General features: G+C 42.5%; 1 protein-coding gene across 5 annotated transcripts in view; it reads left to right on the plus strand.

Annotated features, from left to right (window-relative positions):
• The window catches only part of ntm (neurotrimin), a 164,494-nt gene that overhangs the window by 113,608 nt on the left and 37,560 nt on the right, over nt 1-13,326 (plus strand). The gene's annotated exons all lie outside the window — the stretch shown is intronic.

Here is a 13,326-nt window from a genome sequence, read left to right on the forward strand (position 1 = left end):
TGGATGTGTAATGAACAGATCCAGTAATGCAGCAGCAAGGTTATTGCTGGAGCAGCCAAGAGGAGACTTAAATTGATTACCTCTTTGAGAGAATATACAGTATGTCAAGAAAACAGACAGAGATTTAAAGAATTAAACAACTTCATATATAGAGCACTTTAACAAACAACCACAGCTGACACAAATTGGACCTAAAACATATAATAATAATAATAATAAAATATTAATATATTTTAATAAATATAAATATTATATTTTATATATATATAATTAATATTATATTATTTTATTTATTTATTATTATATGATTTTAATAAATATAAATATTAATATAGGATGTACGGAAGTTGGGGTCAGATTACCCAGACAAGGGAGCGAAGAGGCGTATGCTCACATCACATTGGCATCATGGAGGTCCAAAGTTTAGTTCCCTCACATTAGTTCCCGCACATTATAAATCTTGTGTGAAGTTGTTAGTAGATGAGAGAGAGGAATGTGATTGTCTTACACTGACCATTATGAGGGTGCCGTGATGCTGAAATTGTAATCCCGTGATCTCAGCATGCATGACATCAGTCGCATTGGGTGCAGCAGCTTGTGGTCGAATGCAGACAAACAACTACAGTTTTCTGACAGCTGTTTGTTCGTCCGCTGGCAAGTATTCTCACATTACTCATAATGATCAAAAGAAGGAATTATTTAAATTTCCTGTCCCATTCAGTTCTCTCTCTCTCACTTAATTTATTGACACCTCTTGTCCCTCTCCATATCTCCTTTAGGATGCGTTCTTTGGTGAGAGGATATCAGCTGGCTCCATGTTAAAGGGAAAGGCAGTAGCTCCTCGCAGTTGTAGGTGAAGCATCTTAAGAGGCGAAACAAGTCTGATCGTGTCAATATATCACGGACTAAAGAAAATTAATGAGGGGAAGATGAATGAATTAATAAAAGAGAAATAAAACTAAAAGAGAAAGTGAGTGTGTCAAAGCTACTGCAACAGACTGATGACTCTTAGTGCCTGGAAGTGACTCCAATCTAATTACAGACAGCACACACACATTGCACCGATGTCAGTTCGTCATAAAATGTTCCATCTCTAAAATGTTGCTCATTGGCAATATGAGCAAATGCCAGAGCCCGGAATTTAATCTAAAATTACCAACACGACGTCTGAACGACTAAAGATGGAGCGCTAGCCAGGGATGGTAGTCTCTTCATATGGCTTTAATTATGTAATCTTGATTCATTCATATCGGACCTTTTCGATTGTACTTGCAACGTCTGCTATTTGACATTCACTGGACTGTTTAAGTTCTTGCAGGATGGCACGTATCTCTGCTTCTCATTCTGCTGCATTCACTTACCCAAGGTGCATTGGATATTCTACGACTGTATAAACATCACCCCACAGAACAGCAACAACACAGGGCGCTTCAGTAAATTTTACTAATCAAAGTGAAAAACAACACTGACTTTTAAAAAATAACCTAATTTTGCATTGGTTTGTAATGGAGACTCATAATCCAGGTTAAAAAAAAGTTTATTTACAGCTCTCCAACAAAAACATGACAAAAATACAATGAATAACAATTAATGAACATTTATGAACAATATCTATTCTATATTCTTTATATGTGGGTTCACAGATGGCAAGAAGTCTTATTGAATGCGAGCATTTTATTGACGACGTCACCAACCCAACTCTGTACTTCCCGTACCTACTGCAGCACTCGGGGTTCTTTGGCGCACATTTCCAGTAGCCTGGACAATCAGGCCTTCAAAATAAAAGCATACCAGCAAACCAACACTGTTACACCACCATTGCACTAGTTTTGTTGAAGAAAACAGTGGAAATTACTAGGAATAGGGGAAATTACTAGCTTCACACGAAATCCCAACTTTGTCTTCTCTCGCTCTGACTCAACGCAGTAAACGCTCATACACTCACTTATTTTAGCCCAGTGACCACACACATGTACTCGTTTCCATTTTCGTAAGCCTCATTTTCTTTTTCTTTTACCCTTAGTGTTATTTTCTTTTTGTAGTTTGTAGTTGGAGCTGTGTGTTACATTAAATATACGATAAAATTCTACTCTTAGTCATATTTTGTGTGTGTTCTGAGTTTACGTAAACCTCTGTAATCTAGGACTCAACATGTCGTAATGTAGCAACCTTCAGAGTATGAGACTCATTAAAAATATTTGTCGTCATTTCTCCAAAAGTTTATACTTGTAAAAAGTGACGTGGTGCCCTTTTTCGAGACATTAGTTTGATTTTAACAATTACATTTAAAATTACGATAAACCAGAAGTAACGCAAGCGTCACTCCCGGCTTATTACTTTCTCCTAAATTAATTAAATTCCTATTTGACCTATAAATGCTACACCTGTAAATGTTATAGTGCATTTTAAGTCCATCCTGAAATTTCACCCAAAAAGCGTAATATCCCAAACTTTTTGTGAGTAGTATATGCATTAAGATTTTGAAAAGCTTCTCAATTACCCTTAAGAATGATATAAATCTGAATTGCCTGATACCTATGCTTGTCTTACAAATAAAAAACAATTAAAATAAACAAATAAAGGTTTTACCATTCCCAGGGGTGCACATTACAATTTTGGTCAGGTTCTCAAATGAACACCAGATGTTGTTGCTTGGTGCTCATTTTTTTTCATGACCCACCAACCTCACTGGATGAGCTTTTGTCCGTTTATAGACATGCGTCCTATTCGTTAATTACTTATTTTCTGTACAAATAAAGGTATAAACTTTTTGGTTTTTTTAATAACCTTATAACAGTTTTCCCCCCTTTTAGGTCTTTTTGCATATGCATTTTATTAGTCGTAGTCTGAGCCAGTTCACAGCTGGTACACAGCCTGTACATACAACCTGTAGCAATAGACATTCATTTAGACACATTTGATTTTTAATTTTTTCATACATTGCCTTTATGTATAGATAGATAAAATAATCTATCCATCCATTCTCAACACTGCTTATCCTGGTTAGGGTCGCGGGGCCCTGGAGCCTATCCCAGCGGACTTCGGGCGAAAGGCGGACTACAACCTGAATTGGTCGCCAGTCCGTCTCAGGGCACATATAGACATGGACCACCATCCGCACTCACATTCACACCGTCACTAAGTGGGGACTGAACCCACGCTGCCCGCACCAAAGTCAGGCAAGTGTACCACTACACCATCACTGACCTACTATAATCCTGTGAGGAAGATAATGGGGTAAGGGGTCGGGGAAGCGCCAACAGGAGTCTCGCACAGGATACCATTCAAGCTAGCACTTCCTCACATTTCCAGTGTGAAACCGTGCGATCACCTGATTTGGCGCACTTCTCTAGGGCAAAGGTCCGCAATCATTTTTGCACCACGGTCCCTATTTCACGTAAAAACATTCTGACGGAGCATTGTAGCTGCTGTACAGCAAGACAGAGTTGCCCACGTGGCCGCCCCACGGAGCCCGCCGCCTCGTAGGCAGCTGATGCACGCACTCAGCCACTGTCACCGCCCGTGAGTGGAACTTTCTTTTGTGAGTACTTAATTTTCTACCTGCCCTCACTTCTTGATCATAAAACGATCCATTACTGCAGGCTACCTAACGTGCGAGTAAATGAAAAACTCTCCCCACCCCTCTCCTCACACACTGTACATATGCGGTACAGGCGCAGAACAAATACCCAAGTGGGGATTGGATTGGAACAGAATGGCAACTTGTGAATGAGTTGACAAAAGTACTTTTATTCACGTTAATGCCTTTCCTTTATAAAGTATTTGTTTATTGTTATTGTATCCAAGGACATTCCCACCAGCTCCCCAGCCAGCTGTGGGAGCCTGTTTGGGAATGTCCTGATTATGGAAATTTACTGACTCTGACTGAAGGACCTTATAATCTGTTTTTTGGAAATATGGGCTTCAGAGAGAGAGAGAGAGAGAGAGAGAGAGAGAAAGAGAGACTGAGAGAGTGTGCTGGCCATCTACCTCTCACTCTCCTCTGCTTTTCCTTTCTCCCTGTTCTTTCTCCCTTGGAATCCAATAATTCCAAGATGTTTCAAAGTTACTCACCGGAGCTACTACGCTCCCTACCCAACAAAATGGACGAGCTTCATCTGCTGATAAAGACAAGTATAGACCTTGGGCGTTCCGCCGCCCTGTGCTTTACGGAGATTTGGCTTTGTGAGGCTGTCCCCGATGGCGCCGTCATGCTTCCTGGATTCCATCTTCACCGGGCAGACCGCGTCATGGAGTTATTGGGGAAAACAACAGACGGCGGGATATGCTTCTATATCAACGAAAAATGGTGTACGGACATCACGGAGCTCAGCACACACGTAGCCCGCATTTAGAGTCGCTGTTTCGAACTGTAAGCCATTCTATTCGCCTCGTGAGTTCGCCTCATTCATTCTCGCCGGTGTCTACGTTCCGCCTCAACCTAACATGAATGCCGCACTGCTAAGGCTCGCTGAACAAGTAAACGAAAAAAAAAACACCAGACTCACCCCTCATTATTCTCTGGGACTTTAACAAAACTAAACTCAACCTCGAACTCCCGAAATACAAGCAGCACATCGATTGTCCTATCAGGGAAAATACAATTTTAGACCACTGCTATACTACACTAAATGAGAATCAGAATCAGAATCATCTTTATTTGCCAAGTATGTCCAAAACACACAAGGAATTTGTCTCCGGTAGTTGGAGCCGCTCTAGTACAAGAGACAGTCAATTTACAGAACACTTTGGAGACATAAAGACATTGACAAAAAACAATTGTGCAAAAAGATGCTGAGTCCTCTAGCACTTAGAGCAGTTCAAATGACTAATATTGCAATAGTCCGGTGCAATGACCATTGTGCAAAGGGCGCTGAGACTTCAAGGAGGGTATGCGGTTTAAAGTGACAAGTAGTGAAAAACAAGTAAGAAACGTATTCAGACATCATCCATGCTGAATGATGTCTGAATACGTTTCTATTTACTTAAACCATTGAACTTAATTATTTAGAGAAATGCCTTAAGGGCAACACATAATAAGTGCATCCATTGAACATAGTCATCAGAATAATGTGAATAAGGCGTAGCTTTATGTGAATGTACTAGCCCAGTGTACCACGGTTGAACGTTAATACTCTGGTGAGGGTTTCCAGGATCTGGCAGGCTTTTATACAGGCAGAGATGATGACGGCTGATTGAAAACAGGTGCGCGGCCAAGGCAAAGCGCCACCCAAGCTCCAAAACAGGAACTACAAGGATAGCTCATGACAGATACTTGAATTTCAAGTTTTGCGGGCCACTTAAAATAACATGTGAAACAATAGGGCTAAAAACGTATGATAACTGATTAACTGTAACAGCAGCGAATTGAGAAAGGCAGTTATGTTCAAGTGGAGAGCACAGTTGATGTAACACAACACCACAACAACAGTTGCTGTTTCTTTTCACTACACATCTTTTGTTGTTCAAGATGGTGAGCTGACATCATATTGAACAGCTGTTGCATCACTGATGCATGAGGTGGTCAATTTCAGGTGCCATGTTTAGTTTATATATTATTATTATTATTATATATATTATGTCATGTGGAGTGTATATATACACTCCACATGACATAAATTTGGTGACTTCAATTAGATCTATGTTGTTAGGTCAAGCACAATGAATAATCCATATCCCTTGTATGCCAGAACAGTTTTACTGTGACATAGTGTTGTTATGTTCGTGAACGTTTCGTTCAGAAGAACGAATCTTTTTAGTGAACGAACTGAACCGAATCAATTTATGAATTGATTCATTATTTTAGCTTGGCCGCCCTGAGGCAAGTGAGTTGGCTGGGAGCGCAAACGGAACTGTTGAAGCGTTCTGTCACTCACTTCTGAATTCTTATGTGAATGGCCAATGAGCATGCCAAGCGTGCAGTCGGGGGTGGGACTTCATTCAACGTACTGCGATATGATTTGCGATTCGCCAGCGTTGTCACTCACTTCGGCGAATGACCAATGAGCAGCCAGCGTCAGGCAGCGCCGTGCAGGCGGGGGATGAACTTAAGTGAACTGAGTGATTCGTTCCGTGAACTGGTGTACTGAGGAACTGAAGAGTGATTTGTTCAGGAGAGGCACTTATGTGAACTGAGTGATGCGTTCAGTGAACTGGTGTACTGGTGTACTGAGGAACTGAAGATTGATTCGTTCAGTGAACTGGTGTACTGAAGAACTGAAGAGTGATTCGTTCAGGGGAGGGACTGAAGTGAACAGAGTGATTTGTTCGGTGAACTGGTGTATTGAGGAACTGAAGAGTGATTCGTTTGTTGAACTTATCGTTCGCGATCCGTGAGACACGAGTGATTCGTTCGTTGAACTTCTTCGTTTGTGATCCGCTAAGGAGCGATGTACTAGTACGATGAGTGATTCGTTTGGGCAAGGAACGACATACTACGCAGTGAACATACACGAGTGATTTTAACCGCAAGTCCTGACGTCCTCGCGGGGATAGCTTTCACTAGCAGCTTCAACCTACCGGCTAATGTTTGAGTCAGTCAAGCGCACATATTTAAAATAAATGTAAATGAATAATAAATGTATATGCGTACACGAGGCTCCAGCGCTCCCGCGACCCTTGTGAGGATAAGCGGCTCAGATAATGGATGGAGGGATGGATATACTTACACATACATATAATTCCCTCTGTCTCTAATGTGATTATTAAAGCCTTTTATTTCATAATAATAATAATACATTAAACTTATATAATGCTTCTCAAGACACTTAAAGACGGCTCTCCACTAATCAGATGACAATAAAAGTAAGGTGAGTGAGCAGAAAGCCCGGCTGGCGAGTGCTGGTGTCCGTGACGCTGTCCACCACGGTGGAATGCAGAAAAGTCACGCCGGCTGGCGAGAGCTGAGCTGGACGTGAGGGGACGCGGAAGGATGGTGGATAGCTGAGCTTGCTGCACGCATGTTCACGACTCACAACCGAAGCCCGGGTGTTCGAGAGCTTGCTGAGAGAGACATGGGTAGGTGATAATTTAGCAGAAGTTTTTTTATTCTTTATTTTTATTTTTTGAATAATCTCCTCGCCTTTCCTAGTTTACAATACATGACAACAACAACGCGTAGTCCTTCGTTGAACGTGTTGAGTGACCGTGAACCTCAGGGATGGAGCATTTTGTGAAAAAAAACTGAACGATTCAGTGAATGAATCTTTTGAACGAATCTTTTTAATGAACTGATTCCCATGATTCAGCACACTAAAAAAAACTGCCGTGCTCATCACTACTGTGACACAGTGGAGTTTTTGTATTGCCACTATAGTTATTTGTATTCTGATGAATATTTATTGAAAATTTCTGTCGGACAGTACAAAGTTTTAAAGTGGAGTGACAGAAGAAAAAGGAGGAGACAGTGAAAATATACCTAAATAATATAGAAAGAGAAGAGAACAAAGGACAGGAATACTAGCTGTAAGAAAGATAAGGAAAATAAATGTTTATATGGATAGTACAATGACACATTAGATTCGAGTATTTTATGGGGCAGCAGTGCTACACCCCATGAGGGACGGACAGAACAATATAGGACAGGACTGGACATAATAGGGACAAAGACAGGATGGGAAGCGTGTAGGACAGAGGACACAGTTAAAACAGTTGCAAATAACTATTTTAAAAATGCTGTATTTAACTTTAAGCTGAAGCAATTAATGAATATTAAGTAAATTGCGTTAGTTCCATACACATTGCTTTTTGTTCATAGGTTTGATATTGATACTGGTTATAAAGAACCCCGGGTCAAATGTTCATTTTTGTTTATGCTGCGGGCTGCAAAGAAGATGGATGTTAATAATTTGGACACCCTTTATTTAAACCATGCAAACTTTTTTTGACCCAGCCCCTAAAATAATTGGAATTGAGAATTGTTTGGAATGTGGACTGTCACTTCTCTGGCCTGAACTGGTGTGCGAGGTTGACAAATTCTGACTAGATATAGTCATGCTCGCCTCAACACACAGCTTGGCCTCTGGTACCAGTTCTCTTGAGAGGGGTTGGACTCATTATTCACCTCCACCTTTTGCTGTCACAGCCTGCTACTATGTCGAATGCATTTGCTACGCACGGCTACCCAGAAGTATTTTCTTAATTTGTATCTCCCTTAATAATCCTTAGATGCACACGTGGGGACAAAAATCGTATTCTTCAAAATCTTTAAAATGAAAAGTTGTAATATATTAATATTCCAGGTATTCCTCATGAAACATGTTTGTGATATTTGCATTGATATTCATTTTTTCATTAAATATAAGAAATTGCCGTTTTTGTATCACTACCCCACTCTTCTATGGAAGCCTTTAACTCTTAGCAACTCTGACTGTTCCACTTACACATCTGATGTCATCTCTCACATCTGATGCAACTTTGACTGTCAATACTGTCCCACTTACACATCGGTTGTGAGCAGTCTCAGCACCCAGGAGGTCATTTTTATACAGCAACATACATGTAAGTATTATCTACATTTATGAACTTATGTTTCATTGACCGATTATAATGTGTGATCAAATGTGTGATCAGATTAGCCTAAATTGTTGTTAGCTGGCAGTATTGTAACACAGTATTGTGTTAGCTAACAGTAGCTCCAGTCATGAAGGCTTCGAGATCCAGAGAGGTCCACAGCATTGAATTTGGGTTCAGTGGCAGCATGACCACGATCAGCTATGTGAGAAAAAATGGAAAGGCTGTTCCGCTGCTTAGCACACTGCAACATGCCAAGATGGTGGATGAAAACAGCTCAAAGAAAAAAACAGAAGCGATCCTCCTCTACAACTAGACCAAAGGAGGAGTAGATGCTATGGACCAGATGGACTACACCTGCAAACACCAGACGCAGAAGTGGCCCATGGTGCTTTGGTACATGATTGATGTCGCTGCTCTGAATGCATATTAATTTTTCAGGGCTCAGCACCCTGAATTTTACACATGCATCACCGATGGAAGACGACACTTCCTCACAGAGCTCTCAAAGGAGCTTGTGACACCTCACATGAAAAGTCGACTGAAAGGTACCCTGACCCTACCACCCTACATCACTAACGCAATGGGAAGGTGTGGAGTTACAAAAACAGCTGTGATCCGGCCACAGGAAAGAAGCACACAGGGCCAGCAGAAAAATATGTGCCAGCTGTGTCCAAGAAACAAAGATAGCCACTGATTGCTGTTGGAAATGCAGTACCCCTGTGTGCAATGGTCACAGCCAGAAGCAGGTAGTTTGTGACAGCTGCACACAGTGAGAGGAGATAAGATGTTTGTGTGTGTACATATTCGTGGACAGTGTTATGGTCTCCAGACCTGTTGAATGTTCTCTGTTCGTCCTCCAGACATAGGGCCCACAAACATGTTTTGACACCTGATTGACCTGATTGTTAAGTGCTAAAATATGAATGAATGAATGTCAAAAATGAAATGACTCTTGTTTGAGCAAAATATATCATCTTAACCAAAATGGGAGAAATGTCTTTCAAAAACGCATTGATTTTAACTGGGTAATTTTTGACCCCACTTGTAGAAGAGTGGAGTAGTGATACAAAAACTGCAACTAATGAAAAGATAAATAAAAATGCGAATGGCCTCATGTCACAAACATGTTTTATGAGGAATGCCTGGAATATGAAAACATTTACAACTCTTCAATTTTAAAGATTTTGAAGAATAAAAACCCAGTTTATTGCAAAAATGCATTGATTTTAATTGGGCTCATTTTTGACCCCACTCGTGGAAGAGTGTAGGTATTGGTAGGTTGTGTATTCAAGGGGTTATTTCGTCTGTGACTCAGTAGGTAGAGCAGGTTGTCCGGTGACGGAAAGGTCACTGGTTCAAATCCTGGCTACGACTGTCTGCATGTTGAAGTGTCCTTGGGCAAGACACTGAATCCTAAATTGCTCCCAGTGGGCCTGGCAGCATCTTGCATGGCAGCAGTCACCCATTAGTGTATGAATGTGTGTGTGAGTGGGTGAATGTGAGGCTTTATGAAGCGCTTTGGGCACTGTGATGGTGTAGATAAAGGGCTATATAAGTGCAGACCATTTACCATTTTATATTTTTGTCATCAGTTGATAAGATACTCTCATTCATTCTAATACGGTGGATTGTATTTGATGTTTTAAATGTATTTTATTTTTTTATGTAAACCTCATCAATTCCACCGACACATCTTCCCATGAGGAAGTCTGGGGTCTCTGAGGCAGGCTCTCCTATCTCTGGGTTTGAGGTCACCGAGGTGGTTAAAAAGCTCCTCGGTTGCAAGCCGATGGGTGAATGAGATTCGCCCGGAGTTCCTAAAGGCTCTGGATGTTGTGGGGCTGTCCTGGTTGGCACACCTCAGCAACATTGCGTGGACATCGGGGACAGTGGCTCTGGATTGGCAAACTGGGGTGGTGGTTGGTGTGTTCCAACTACAGGGGGATCACACACTTCAGCCTCCCCGGTAAGGTCTATTTAGGGGTGCTGGAGAGGAGGGTCCGTTGGGAAGTCGAATCTCAGATTCAGGAGGAGCAGTGTGGTTTTCGTCCTGGCCGTGGAATCGGCAGGGTCCTTGAGGGTGCATGGGAGTTTGCCCAACCAGTCTATATGTGTTTTGTGGACCTGGAGAAGACGTTTGACCGTGTCCCTCGGGGAGTCCCATGGAGTGTGCTTTGGGAGTATGGGGTACCAATCTTCCTGATATGGGCTATTCGGTCCCTTGTTGACTGGTGTCAGAGTTTGGTCCGTATTGGTGGCAGTAAGTCGGACTCGTTTCCGGTGACAGTTGGACTCCGCCAAGGCTGTCCTTTGTCACCGATTCTGTTCGTAACTTTTACAGACAGAATTTCTGAATAAAGTATAACTTGGCTTTTTTCAACATGGTGACATGACATTTTATTGATGAAAGGGCCCAGACAGGCTTACACACACTCTCGCACACAAAAAAACTGACAAATGAGCACCTTGGGCATCGAGGGCAAAAGGGCATGTGCCCGGGCACCTAAAGTCCCCCCCCCCCTCTGCATGCCCCTGGTGCAATGTGCAAATTGCACAAGAGTAGACTGCCCGCTATATTGAACCAGGAGTTCTGCGATGGTCCCGCCCCTCCACTCCAGACTTTTGGGCATGAGCAAAAAACCAAATAGATGAATTTTTAAGCATTTTTCATGGGGTTTTATTTTGTTACAAATGTCAGACGTGGCAACACAATTGTCCCTGTCATCCTGACATGTCGTGTAATGATTACTCGATTTGCTTTGAGAGTGGAGAATCAAACTTGCTTACTCAACACACAGTTATATGTTGTAGCGGGCATCCTCCCCGCAAACTGAGGTGACACAGTGGCTCCCCACGGTTTGATAAACTGCAGCCTTCGAAGCCGCCCTGCTGTGAGACTCCCACAACAAGACGCTTTGGACCCTAAAGTAATTTGCAGGTCCCCTCGAAATCTTGGTTTACAGTCATCCAAAAGTCCTTTCTTCGTTTGAAATCACAACAGGCCAAAGGGTCCAATCGACGATGGGATGCAAATACAGCAACAAAGTACCGGTATTTGTTAATATCCAAACGTGAGTGCAATGCACCACCCGCAGGCGTCGAGAGGAACTGAAAAGTCGACCTGGGCAGACTCTTATTTGGTGTTTAACCAAGGTAAAATGTCTGTTTTGATATTTCATGAACTTTGCAGAATTATTCCAAATGTATACCTTGATGTCTGTGTCATTGTGTCAATTTTACAAACGCAGCTGTGAGATTTTGAGAATTGCTTGTCAGTTGACTCACATGCATGTGGTATATGGTGTTTATTCACTAATAAGTTCCATAGACACTCCATCCATCCATCCATCAATTTTCTGTACCCCTTATCCTCACTTGGGTCGCATGCATGCTAGAGCCAATCCCAGCTAACTGCAGACGAGAGGCAGAGTACACCCTGAAATGGTCACCAGCCAATCGCAGGGCACATAAACAAATAACCATTTGCACTCACATTCACGCCTAAGGGAAATTTAGAGTCTTCAATCATCCTACCACGCATGTTTTGGGGATGTGCGAGGAAGCCGGAGTACGCGGAGAAACCCCACGCAGGCACAGGGAGAACATGCAAACTCCACAGCAGGCAGGGCCGGGATTTGAACTTAGAACTGTGAGTGTGAATGTGCTAAGTAGTCGTCCACCGTGCCGCCCCATAGACATTCTATAGGCTTTAATTGCTTGTGCTGGGACCACTAATAATAACACAGGTTGTATTAAGATATCAACTCACAAGTTCTTGCAGGTGTTTAGACACTATAAAAGCATCCCACTGCACCACTCATCAGTAGCACTGCCTTACTCATTTCCCGCACCCTGTCCTGCCCTGCCCTTTTCTGTCCTCGCTCATCTTGTCCTATTGGTTAGTTGTTCCATCTCCTCACTGGTGTCCCCCCCTGTCCACATATAAGAGTACGATTCGACTTTTGTAACGTTACTTATGGTCAAACTTCTAGACTATTGTTCTGATGTGGTGTGCACCCCTATGCCCCTTGTCCGTTCTTTCCCTCTGTCTGTCCCCTAAAACTCTTTTCTGTCCAGCTGCATTTTCAATCAGTATCAGAATTATATATTTTTTTTAAATAAGCAGAGGGAGCATTTCAAACTCCCCTGTTCCACAGCAAAACTCTTCCAGCACAAAAGGCATACAGATCCACCTATTCTGCATGGCCATGCAACTGTACAGGACAGGTTTTAAAACACACACGCACACACACACAAATATATCCATCCATCCATTTTCTGAGCCGCTTCTCCTCACTAGGGTCGCGGGCGTGCTGGAGCCCATCCCAGCTACCATCGGGGAGGAGGCGGTGTACACCCCGAACCGGTTGCCAGCCAATCGCAGGGCACATACAAACAAACAACCATTCGCACTCACATACACACCTACAGGCAATTTAGAATTGTCAATTGACCTAACATGCATGTTTTTGGGATGTGGGAGGAAACCGGAGTGCCCAGAGAAAACCCACGCAGGCACGGGGCGAACATGCAAACTCCACACAGGCAGGGCCGGGGATTGAAGCCGGGTCCTCAGAAATGTGAGGCAGACGTTCTAACCAGTCGCCCACCGTGCCGCCCACAAAATGTGCTTTATTCTCATTCAGTACCTGCCACAGATGATGTTACTCAATTTGTTCTCTGTAGTTAAATTCTCCAACACACAGTCAAACATTTAACATTGAGGAATTAGTCATAAAATCTCCTGGGGTAATGGAGAGAGTATTTGAAATACTGCATATTTCCTCTTTTAAAACTGTCTGCCTTGAGAAA

This window comes from Phycodurus eques, chromosome 17, assembly GCF_024500275.1.
Source record: "Phycodurus eques isolate BA_2022a chromosome 17, UOR_Pequ_1.1, whole genome shotgun sequence".
Taxonomy (NCBI): domain Eukaryota; kingdom Metazoa; phylum Chordata; class Actinopteri; order Syngnathiformes; family Syngnathidae; genus Phycodurus; species Phycodurus eques.